This window comes from Oncorhynchus gorbuscha, unplaced genomic scaffold (assembly GCF_021184085.1).
Source record: "Oncorhynchus gorbuscha isolate QuinsamMale2020 ecotype Even-year unplaced genomic scaffold, OgorEven_v1.0 Un_scaffold_512, whole genome shotgun sequence".
In the NCBI taxonomy this organism is placed as follows: domain Eukaryota; kingdom Metazoa; phylum Chordata; class Actinopteri; order Salmoniformes; family Salmonidae; genus Oncorhynchus; species Oncorhynchus gorbuscha.
Window position 1 is genome coordinate 405,464 of NW_025745344.1, and position 11,048 is coordinate 416,511.

An 11,048-nucleotide genomic window follows, 5' to 3' on the forward strand; every position below is an offset into this window, starting at 1 on the left:
GGTCACTACCAGGTTATTACCAGGTTATACCAGGTTATTACCAGGTTATTACCAGGTTATTACCATTACACACATAGAGAAGGTGAGGTTATTACCAGGTTATTACCATTACACACATAGAGAAGGTGAGGTTATTACCAGGTCACTACCAGGTTATTACCAGGTCACTACCAGGTTATTACCAGGTTATTACCAGGTTATTACCAGGTCATTACCAGGTTATTACCAGGTTATTACCAGGTTATTACCAGGTTATTACCAGGTCACTACCAGGTCATTACCAGGTTATTACCAGGTTATTAAAGAGCCCTCTAGGCCTTTATAGGGCATCTGAAAAGCCCTCTAGGCCTTTAGGTTATACCAGGTCACTACCAGGCCTTTATAGGGCATTAAAGAGCCCCAGGCCTTTATAGGGCATCTAGCCCCAGGTTATTACCATTTATAGGGCACTAGAGAAGAGCCCTTATGAAAAGCCAGGTTATAGGGCATCTGAAGAGCCCTCTAGGCCTTTATAGGGCATCTGAAGAGCCTCTGGGGCTTTAGGCATCTGAAGAGCCCTCTATGCCTTTATAGGGCATCTGAAAAGCCCTTTAGGCCTTTATAGGGCATCTGAAGAGCCCTCTAGGCCTTTATAGGGCATCTGAAGAGTTATGCCTTTATAGGGCATCTGAAAAGCCCTCTAGGCCTTTATAGGGCATCTGAAGAGCCCTCTAGGCCTTTATAGGGCATCTGAAGAGCCCTCTAGGCCTTTATAGGCATCTGAAAAGCCCTCTAGGGTCGGTAATTAGTCAATAACCAGGTTATTATTGTCCCAGGTTATTGCGTTGGTCGAAGGAGATTGACTCTCCAGAGTTGACTCACCTATTGGATAGAGGGAGATTGTGACTCTCCTATTGGATAGAGGTTACTTACCTATTGTGACTCAGGCCTATTATAGGGAGATTTGACTCACCTATTGGATAGAGGGAGATTTATCACCTATTGGATAGAGGGAGATTGTGACTCTCCTACTGGTAGAGGAGATTGACCTATTGGATAGAGGGAGATTGACCTCTTATTGGATAGAGGAGATTGTGACTCTCCTATTGGATAGAGGAGATTGTGACTCCTATTGGATAGAGGAGATTGTGACTCTCCTATTGGATAGAGGGAGATTGTGACTCTCCTATTGGATAGAGGGAGATTTACTCTCCTATTGGATAGAGGAGATTGTGACTCTCCTATTGGATAGAGGAGATTGTGACTCACCTATTGGATAGAGGGAGATTGTTACTCTCCTATTGGATAGAGGTCCTATTATAGAGGGAGATTGTATAAGAGCACTGAACGTTACTGTCAATCACCACCATAATCTGACATCGTCAACACTTTACACAGAACACGGAGGGCAGAGGGGTTAAAATGCTTACCAGAGGTCCCTCCATTCCTTCCACTCAGCGGGCTGACAGAGAGAGAGAGAGAGAGAGAGAGAGAGAGAGAGAGAGAGAGAGAGAGAGAGAGAGAGAGAGAGAGAGACGAGAGAGAGAGAGAGAGAGAAAGAAAGATTGAAAAGCGACCAGGGTTAATTGCAAACACAGAGAAGGTTAAGGTTATTACCAGGTTATTTACCATTACACACATAGAGAAGGTGAGGTTATTACCAGGTTATTATTATTGAGAAGGTGAGGTTATTACCAGGTTATTACCATTACACATATAGAGAAGGTGAGGTTATTACCAGGTCACTACCAGGTTATAGGCAGGTTATTACCAGGTTATTACCAGGTCACTACCAGGTTATTACCAGGTTATTACCATTACCAGGTTATTACCAGGTTATTACCAGGTTATTACCATTACACACATAGAGAAGGTGAGGTTATTACCAGGTCACTACCAGGTTATTACCAGGTTATTACCAGGTTATTACCAGGTCACTACCAGGTCAGGTTATTACCAGGTTATTACCAGGTTATTACCAGGTTATTACCATTAGCACACATAGAGGGTGAGGTTATTACCAGGTTATTACCATTACCACATAGAGAAGGTGAGGGCCTTTACCAGGTTATTACCAGGTCACTACCAGGTTATTACCAGGTTATTACCAGGTCATTACCAGGTTATTACCAGGTTATTACCAGGTTATTACCAGGTTATTACCAGGTCACTACCAGGTCATTACCAGGTTATTACCAGGTTATTAAAGAGCCCTCTAGGCCTTTATAGGGCATCTGAAAAGCCCTCTAGGCCTTTAGGTTATTACCAGGTCACTACCAGGTTATTACCAGGTTATTACCAGGTTATTACCATTACACACATAGAGAAGGTGAGGTTATTACCAGGTTATTACCATTACACACATAGAGAAGGTGAGGTTATTACCAGGTTATTACCAGGTTATTACCAGGTTATTACCATTACACACAGAGAAAAGGTGAGGTTATTACCAATAATATAGCTAGGCCTTTATAGGGCATCGAGCCCTCTAGGTCTTTATAGGGCATCTGAAGAGCCCTCTAGGTCTTTATAGGGCATCTGAAGAGCCCTCTAGGCCTTTATAGGGCATCTGAAGAGCCCTCTAGGTCTTTATAGGGCATCTGAAGAGCCCTCTAGGCCTTTATAGGGCATCTGAAGAGCCCTCTAGGCCTTTATAGGGCATCTGAAAAGCCCTCTAGGCCTTTATAGGGCATCTGAAAAGCCCTCTAGGCCTTTATATGGCATCTGAAGAGCCCTCTAGGCCTTTATAGGGCATCTGAAGAGCCCTCTAGGCCTTTATAGGGCATCTGAAGAGCCCTCTAGGCCTTTATATGGCATCTGAAGAGCCCTCTAGGCCTTTATAGGGCATCTGAAAAGCCCTCTAGGCCTTTATAGGGCATCTGAAGAGCCCTCTAGGCCTTTATAGGGCATCTGAAGAGCCCTCTGGGGCTTTATATGGCATCTGAAGAGCCCTCTATGCCTTTATAGGGCATCTGAAAAGCCCTTTAGGCCTTTATAGGGCATCTGAAGAGCCCTCTAGGCCTTTATAGGGCATCTGAAGAGCCCTCTATGCCTTTATAGGGCATCTGAAAAGCCCTCTAGGCATTTATAGGGCATCTGAAGAGCCCTCTAGGCCTTTATAGGGCATCTGAAGAGCCCTCTATGCCTTTATAGGGCATCTGAAAAGCCCTCTAGGCCCTGTCGGTAATTAGTCAATAAGTTCAGTTGTTTAAAAATATATATATATTGTCCAATGTACGACGGCTAACTACTCTGCGTTGCGTCGAAGGAGATTGTGACTCTCCTATTGGATAGAGGGAGATTGTGACTCACCTATTGGATAGAGGGAGATTGTGACTCTCCTATTGGATAGAGGGAGATTGTGACTCACCTATTGGATAGAGGGAGATTGTGACTCACCTATTGGATAGAGGGAGATTGTGACTCACCTATTGGATAGAGGGAGATTGTGACTCTCCTACTGGATAGAGGGAGATTGTGACTCTCCTATTGGATAGAGGGAGATTGTGACTCTCCTATTGGATAGAGGGAGATTGTGACTCTCCTATTGGATAGAGGGAGATTGTGACTCTCCTATTGGATAGAGGGAGATTGTGACTCTCCTATTGGATAGAGGGAGATTGTGACTCTCCTATTGGATAGAGGGAGATTGTTACTCTCCTATTGGATAGAGGGAGATTGTGACTCTCCTATTGGATAGAGGGAGATTGTGACTCACCTATTGGATAGAGGGAGATTGTTACTCTCCTATTGGATAGAGGGAGATTGTTTACTCTCCTATTGGATAGAGGGAGATTGTGAACGATAAGAGCACTGAACGTTACTGTCAATCACCACCATAATCTGACATCGTCAACACTTTACACAGAACACGGAGGGCAGAGGGGTTAAAATGCTTGCCCAGAGGTTCCCTCCATTCCTTCCACTCAGCGGGCTGACAGAGAGTGAGAGAGAGAGAGAGAGAGAATGAGAGAGAGAGAGACAGAGAGAGAGAGAGAGAGAGACAGAGAGAGAGAGAGAGAGAGAAAGAAAGATTGAAAAGCGAGGCATGTAGGTGATGTCTCTCTAATGTCTCTTGTGATGCAAACACAGAGAGGTTAAGGTTATTACCAGGTTATTACCAGGTTATTACCATTACACACATAGAGAAGGTGAGGTTATTACCAGGTTATTACCATTACACACATTGAGAAGGTGAGGTTATTACCAGGTTATTACCATTACACATATAGAGAAGGTGAGGTTATTACCAGGTCACTACCAGGTTATTACCAGGTTATTACCAGGTTATTACCAGGTCACTACCAGGTTATTACCAGGTTATTACCATTACACACATAGAGAAGGTGAGGTTATTACCAGGTTATTACCATTACACACATAAAGAAGGTGAGGTTATTACCAGGTCACTACCAGGTTATTACCAGGTTATTACCAGGTCACTACCAGGTTATTACCAGGTTATTACCAGGTTATTACCAGGTTATTACCAGGTTATTACCAGGTTATTACCAGGTTATTACCATTACACACATAGAGAAGGTGAGGTTATTACCAGGTTATTACCATTACACACATAGAGAAGGTGAGGTTATTACCAGGTCACTACCAGGTTATTACCAGGTTATTACCAGGTTACCAGGTTATTACCAGGTTATTACCAGGTCACTACCAGGTTATTACCAGGTCACTACCAGGTCATTACCAGGTTATTACCAGGTTATTAAAGAGCCCTCTAGGCCTTTATAGGGCATCTGAAAAGCCCTCTAGGCCTTTAGGTTATTACCAGGTCACTACCAGGTTATTACCAGGTTATTACCAGGTTATTACCATTACACACATAGAGAAGGTGAGGTTATTACCAGGTTATTACCATTACACACATAGAGAAGGTGAGGTTATTACCAGGTTATTACCAGGTTATTACCAGGTTATTACCATTACACACAGAGAAAAGGTGAGGTTATTACCAATAATATAGCTAGGCCTTTATAGGGCATCTGAAGAGCCCTCTAGGTCTTTATAGGGCATCTGAAGAGCCCTCTAGGTCTTTATAGGGCATCTGAAGAGCCCTCTAGGCCTTTATAGGGCATCTGAAGAGCCCTCTAGGTCTTTATAGGGCATCTGAAGAGCCCTCTAGGCCTTTATAGGGCATCTGAAGAGCCCTCTAGGCCTTTATAGGGCATCTGAAAAGCCCTCTAGGCCTTTATAGGGCATCTGAAAAGCCCTCTAGGCCTTTATATGGCATCTGAAGAGCCCTCTAGGCCTTTATAGGGCATCTGAAGAGCCCTCTAGGCCTTTATAGGGCATCTGAAGAGCCCTCTAGGCCTTTATATGGCATCTGAAGAGCCCTCTAGGCCTTTATAGGGCATCTGAAAAGCCCTCTAGGCCTTTATAGGGCATCTGAAGAGCCCTCTAGGCCTTTATAGGGCATCTGAAGAGCCCTCTGGGGCTTTATATGGCATCTGAAGAGCCCTCTATGCCTTTATAGGGCATCTGAAAAGCCCTTTAGGCCTTTATAGGGCATCTGAAGAGCCCTCTAGGCCTTTATAGGGCATCTGAAGAGCCCTCTATGCCTTTATAGGGCATCTGAAAAGCCCTCTAGGCCTTTATAGGGCATCTGAAGAGCCCTCTAGGCCTTTATAGGGCATCTGAAGAGCCCTCTATGCCTTTATAGGGCATCTGAAAAGCCCTCTAGGCCCTGTCGGTAATTAGTCAATAAGTTCAGTTGTTTAAAAATATATATATATTGTCCAATGTACGACGGCTAACTACTCTGCGTTGCGTCGAAGGAGATTGTGACTCTCCTATTGGATAGAGGGAGATTGTGACTCACCTATTGGATAGAGGGAGATTGTGACTCTCCTATTGGATAGAGGGAGATTGTGACTCACCTATTGGATAGAGGGAGATTGTGACTCACCTATTGGATAGAGGGAGATTGTGACTCACCTATTGGATAGAGGGAGATTGTGACTCTCCTACTGGATAGAGGGAGATTGTGACTCTCCTATTGGATAGAGGGAGATTGTGACTCTCCTATTGGATAGAGGGAGATTGTGACTCTCCTATTGGATAGAGGGAGATTGTGACTCTCCTATTGGATAGAGGGAGATTGTGACTCTCCTATTGGATAGAGGGAGATTGTGACTCTCCTATTGGATAGAGGGAGATTGTTACTCTCCTATTGGATAGAGGGAGATTGTGACTCTCCTATTGGATAGAGGGAGATTGTGACTCACCTATTGGATAGAGGGAGATTGTTACTCTCCTATTGGATAGAGGGAGATTGTTACTCTCCTATTGGATAGAGGGAGATTGTGAACGATAAGAGCACTGAACGTTACTGTCAATCACCACCATAATCTGACATCGTCAACACTTTACACAGAACACGGAGGGCAGAGGGGTTAAAATGCTTGCCCAGAGGTTCCCTCCATTCCTTCCACTCAGCGGGCTGACAGAGAGAGAGAGAGAGAGAGAGAGAGAGAGAGAGAGAGAAAGAGAGAGAGAGAGACAGAGAGAGAGAGAGAGAGACAGAGAGAGAGAGAGAGAGAGAAAGAAAGATTGAAAAGCGAGGCATGTAGGTGATGTCTCTCTAATGTCTCTTGTGATGCAAACACAGAGAGAAGGTTAAGGTTATTACCAGGTTATTACCAGGTTATTACCATTACACACATAGAGAAGGTGAGGTTATTACCAGGTTATTACCATTACACACATTGAGAAGGTGAGGTTATTACCAGGTTATTACCATTACACATATAGAGAAGGTGAGGTTATTACCAGGTCACTACCAGGTTATTACCAGGTTATTACCAGGTTATTACCAGGTCACTACCAGGTTATTACCAGGTTATTACCATTACACACATAGAGAAGGTGAGGTTATTACCAGGTTATTACCATTACACACATAGAGAAGGTGAGGTTATTACCAGGTCACTACCAGGTTATTACCAGGTTATTACCAGGTCACTACCAGGTTATTACCAGGTTATTACCAGGTTATTACCAGGTTATTACCAGGTTATTACCAGGTTATTACCAGGTTATTACCATTACACACATAGAGAAGGTGAGGTTATTACCAGGTTATTACCATTACACACATAGAGAAGGTGAGGTTATTACCAGGTCACTACCAGGTTATTCAGGTTATTACCAGGTTATTCACATTACCAGGTTATTACCAGGTTATTACCAGGTCATTACCAGGTTATTACCAGGTCACTACCAGGTCATTACCAGGTTATTACCAGGTTATTAAAGAGCCCTCTAGGCCTTTATAGGGCATCTGAAAAGCCCTCTAGGCCTTTAGGTTATTACCAGGTCACTACCAGGTTATTACCAGGTTATTACCAGGTTATTACCATTACACACATAGAGAAGGTGAGGTTATTACCAGGTTATTACCATTACACACATAGAGAAGGTGAGGTTATTACCAGGTTATTACCAGGTTATTACCAGGTTATTACCATTACACACAGAGAAAAGGTGAGGTTATTACCAATAATATAGCTAGGCCTTTATAGGGCATCTGAAGAGCCCTCTAGGTCTTTATAGGGCATCTGAAGAGCCCTCTAGGTCTTTATAGGGCATCTGAAGAGCCCTCTAGGCCTTTATAGGGCATCTGAAGAGCCCTCTAGGTCTTTATAGGGCATCTGAAGAGCCCTCTAGGCCTTTATAGGGCATCTGAAGAGCCCTCTAGGCCTTTATAGGGCATCTGAAAAGCCCTCTAGGCCTTTATAGGGCATCTGAAAAGCCCTCTAGGCCTTTATATGGCATCTGAAGAGCCCTCTAGGCCTTTATAGGGCATCTGAAGAGCCCTCTAGGCCTTTATAGGGCATCTGAAGAGCCCTCTAGGCCTTTATATGGCATCTGAAGAGCCCTCTAGGCCTTTATAGGGCATCTGAAAAGCCCTCTAGGCCTTTATAGGGCATCTGAAGAGCCCTCTAGGCCTTTATAGGGCATCTGAAGAGCCCTCTGGGGCTTTATATGGCATCTGAAGAGCCCTCTATGCCTTTATAGGGCATCTGAAAAGCCCTTTAGGCCTTTATAGGGCATCTGAAGAGCCCTCTAGGCCTTTATAGGGCATCTGAAGAGCCCTCTATGCCTTTATAGGGCATCTGAAAAGCCCTCTAGGCCTTTATAGGGCATCTGAAGAGCCCTCTAGGCCTTTATAGGGCATCTGAAGAGCCCTCTATGCCTTTATAGGGCATCTGAAAAGCCCTCTAGGCCCTGTCGGTAATTAGTCAATAAGTTCAGTTGTTTAAAAATATATATATATTGTCCAATGTACGACGGCTAACTACTCTGCGTTGCGTCGAAGGAGATTGTGACTCTCCTATTGGATAGAGGGAGATTGTGACTCACCTATTGGATAGAGGAGATTGTGACTCTCCTATTGGATAGAGGGAGATTGTGACTCACCTATTGGATAGAGGGAGATTGTGACTCACCTATTGGATAGAGGAGATTGTGACTCTCCTATTGGATAGAGGGAGATTGTGACTCTCCTATTGGATAGAGGAGATTGTGAGGGAGATTGTGACTCTCCTATTGGATAGAGGGAGATTGTGACTCTATTGGATAGAGGGAGATTGTGACTCTCCTATTGGATAGAGGGAGATTGTGACTCTCCTATTGGATAGAGGGAGATTGTGACTCTCCTATTGGATAGAGGAGATTGTTACTCTCCTATTGGATAGAGGGAGATTGTGACTCTCCTATTGGATAGAGGGAGATTGTGACTCACCTATTGGATAGAGGGAGATTGTTACTCTCCTATTGGATAGAGGGAGATTGTTACTCTCCTATTGGATAGAGGGAGATTGTGAACGATAAGAGCACTGAACGTTACTGTCAATCACCACCATAATCTGACATCGTCAACACTTTACACAGAACACGGAGGGCAGAGGGGTTAAAATGCTTGCCCAGAGGTTCCCTCCATTCCTTCCACTCAGCGGGCTGACAGAGAGAGAGAGAGAGAGAGAGAGAGAGAGAGAGAGAGAGAGAGAGAAAGAGAGAGAGAGAGACAGAGAGAGAGAGAGACAGAGAGAGAGAGAGAGAGAGAAAGAAAGATTGAAAAGCGAGGCATGTAGGTGATGTCTCTCTAATGTCTCTTGTGATGCAAACACAGAGAGAAGGTTAAGGTTATTACCAGGTTATTACCAGGTTATTACCATTACACACATAGAGAAGGTGAGGTTATTACCAGGTTATTACCATTACACACATTGAGAAGGTGAGGTTATTACCAGGTTATTACCATTACACATATAGAGAAGGTGAGGTTATTACCAGGTCACTACCAGGTTATTACCAGGTTATTACCAGGTTATTACCAGGTCACTACCAGGATTATTACCATAGAGAAGGAGAGGTTATTACCAGGTTATTACACATAGAGAAGGGGAGGTTATTACCAGGTCACTACCAGGTTATTACCAGGTTATTACCAGGTTATTACCATTACACAGGTTATTACCAGGTTATTACCATTACACACATAGAGAAGGTGAGGTTATTATCAGGTTATTACCATTACATACATAGAGAAGGTGAGGTTATTACCAGGTCACTACCAGGTTATTACCAGGTTATTGCCAGGTCACTACCAGGTTATTACCAGGTTGTTACTGCTATTACAATTACAGTTACCAGGTTATTAACAGGTATTGGTCCAGGTCTCAGGTTTGTTATTAGATTTTCAAACCACTGATGTTTAGGCCTACCATAACATTCTCTACCAGGTCACTACCAGGTCATTACCAGGTTGTCACCAGGTTCAAAGAGCGTCAGAGACTTTTTATAGCATCTGAAAAGCCCCAGGCCTTAGGTTATTGCCAGGTCACTACCAGGTTATTACCAGGTTATTACCAGGTTATTACCATTACACACAGAGAAGGTGAGGTTATTACCAGGTTATTTACCATTACACACATAGAGAAGGTGAGGTTATTACCAGGTTATTACCAGGTTATTACCAGGTTATTAACATTACACACAGAGAAAAGGTGAGGTTATTACCAATAATATAGCTTATCTTTATAGGGCATCAGCTTCTCTAGGTCTTTATAGGGCATCTGAAGAGTTAGGTCTTTATAGGGCATCTGAAGAGCCCTCTAGGCCTTATAGGCATCTGAAGAGCTAGGTCTTTATAGGGCATCTGAAGAGCCCTCTAGGCCTTTATAGGGCATCTGAAGAGCCCTCTAGGCCCTTTATAGGGCATCTGAAAAGCCCTCTAGGCCTTTATAGGGCATCTGAAAAGCCCTCTAGGCCTTTATATGGCATCTGAAGAGCCTCTAGGCCTTTATAGGGCATCTGAAGAGCCCTCTAGGCCTTTATAGGGCATCTGAAGAGCCTCAGGCCTTTATATGGCATCTGAAGATTCCTCTAGGCCTTTATAGGGCATCTGAAAAGCCTCTAGCCTTTATAGGGCATCTGGAAGAGCCTCTAGGCCTTTATAGGGCATCTGAAGAGCCCTCTGGGGCTTTATATGGCATCTGAAGAGCCTCTATGCCTTTATAGGGCATCTGAAAAGCCCTTTAGGCCTTTATAGGCATCTGAAGAGCCCCTCTAGGCCTTTATAGGGCATCTGAAGAGCCTCTTATGCCTTTATAGGGCATCTGAAAAGCCTCTAGGCCTTTATAGGGGCATCTGAAGAGCCCTCTAGGCCTTTATAGGGCATCTGAAGAGCCCTCTATGCCTTTATAGGGCATCTGAAAAGCTCCTCTAGGCCCTGTCGGTAATTAGTCAATAAGTTCAGTTGTTTAAAATATATATATATTGTCCAATGTACGAGGCTAACTACTCTGCGTAATGCCGAAGGAGATTGTGACTCTCCTATTGATAGAGGGAGATTGTGACTCACCTATTGATAGAGGAGATTGTGACTCTCCTATTGATAGAGGAGATTGTGACTCACCTATTGATAGAGGAGATTGTGACTCACCTATTGGATAGAGGAGATTGTGACTCACCTATTGGATAGAGGGGAGATTGTGACTCTCCTATTGATAGAGGGAGATTGTCACTCTCCTATTGGATAGAGGGAGATT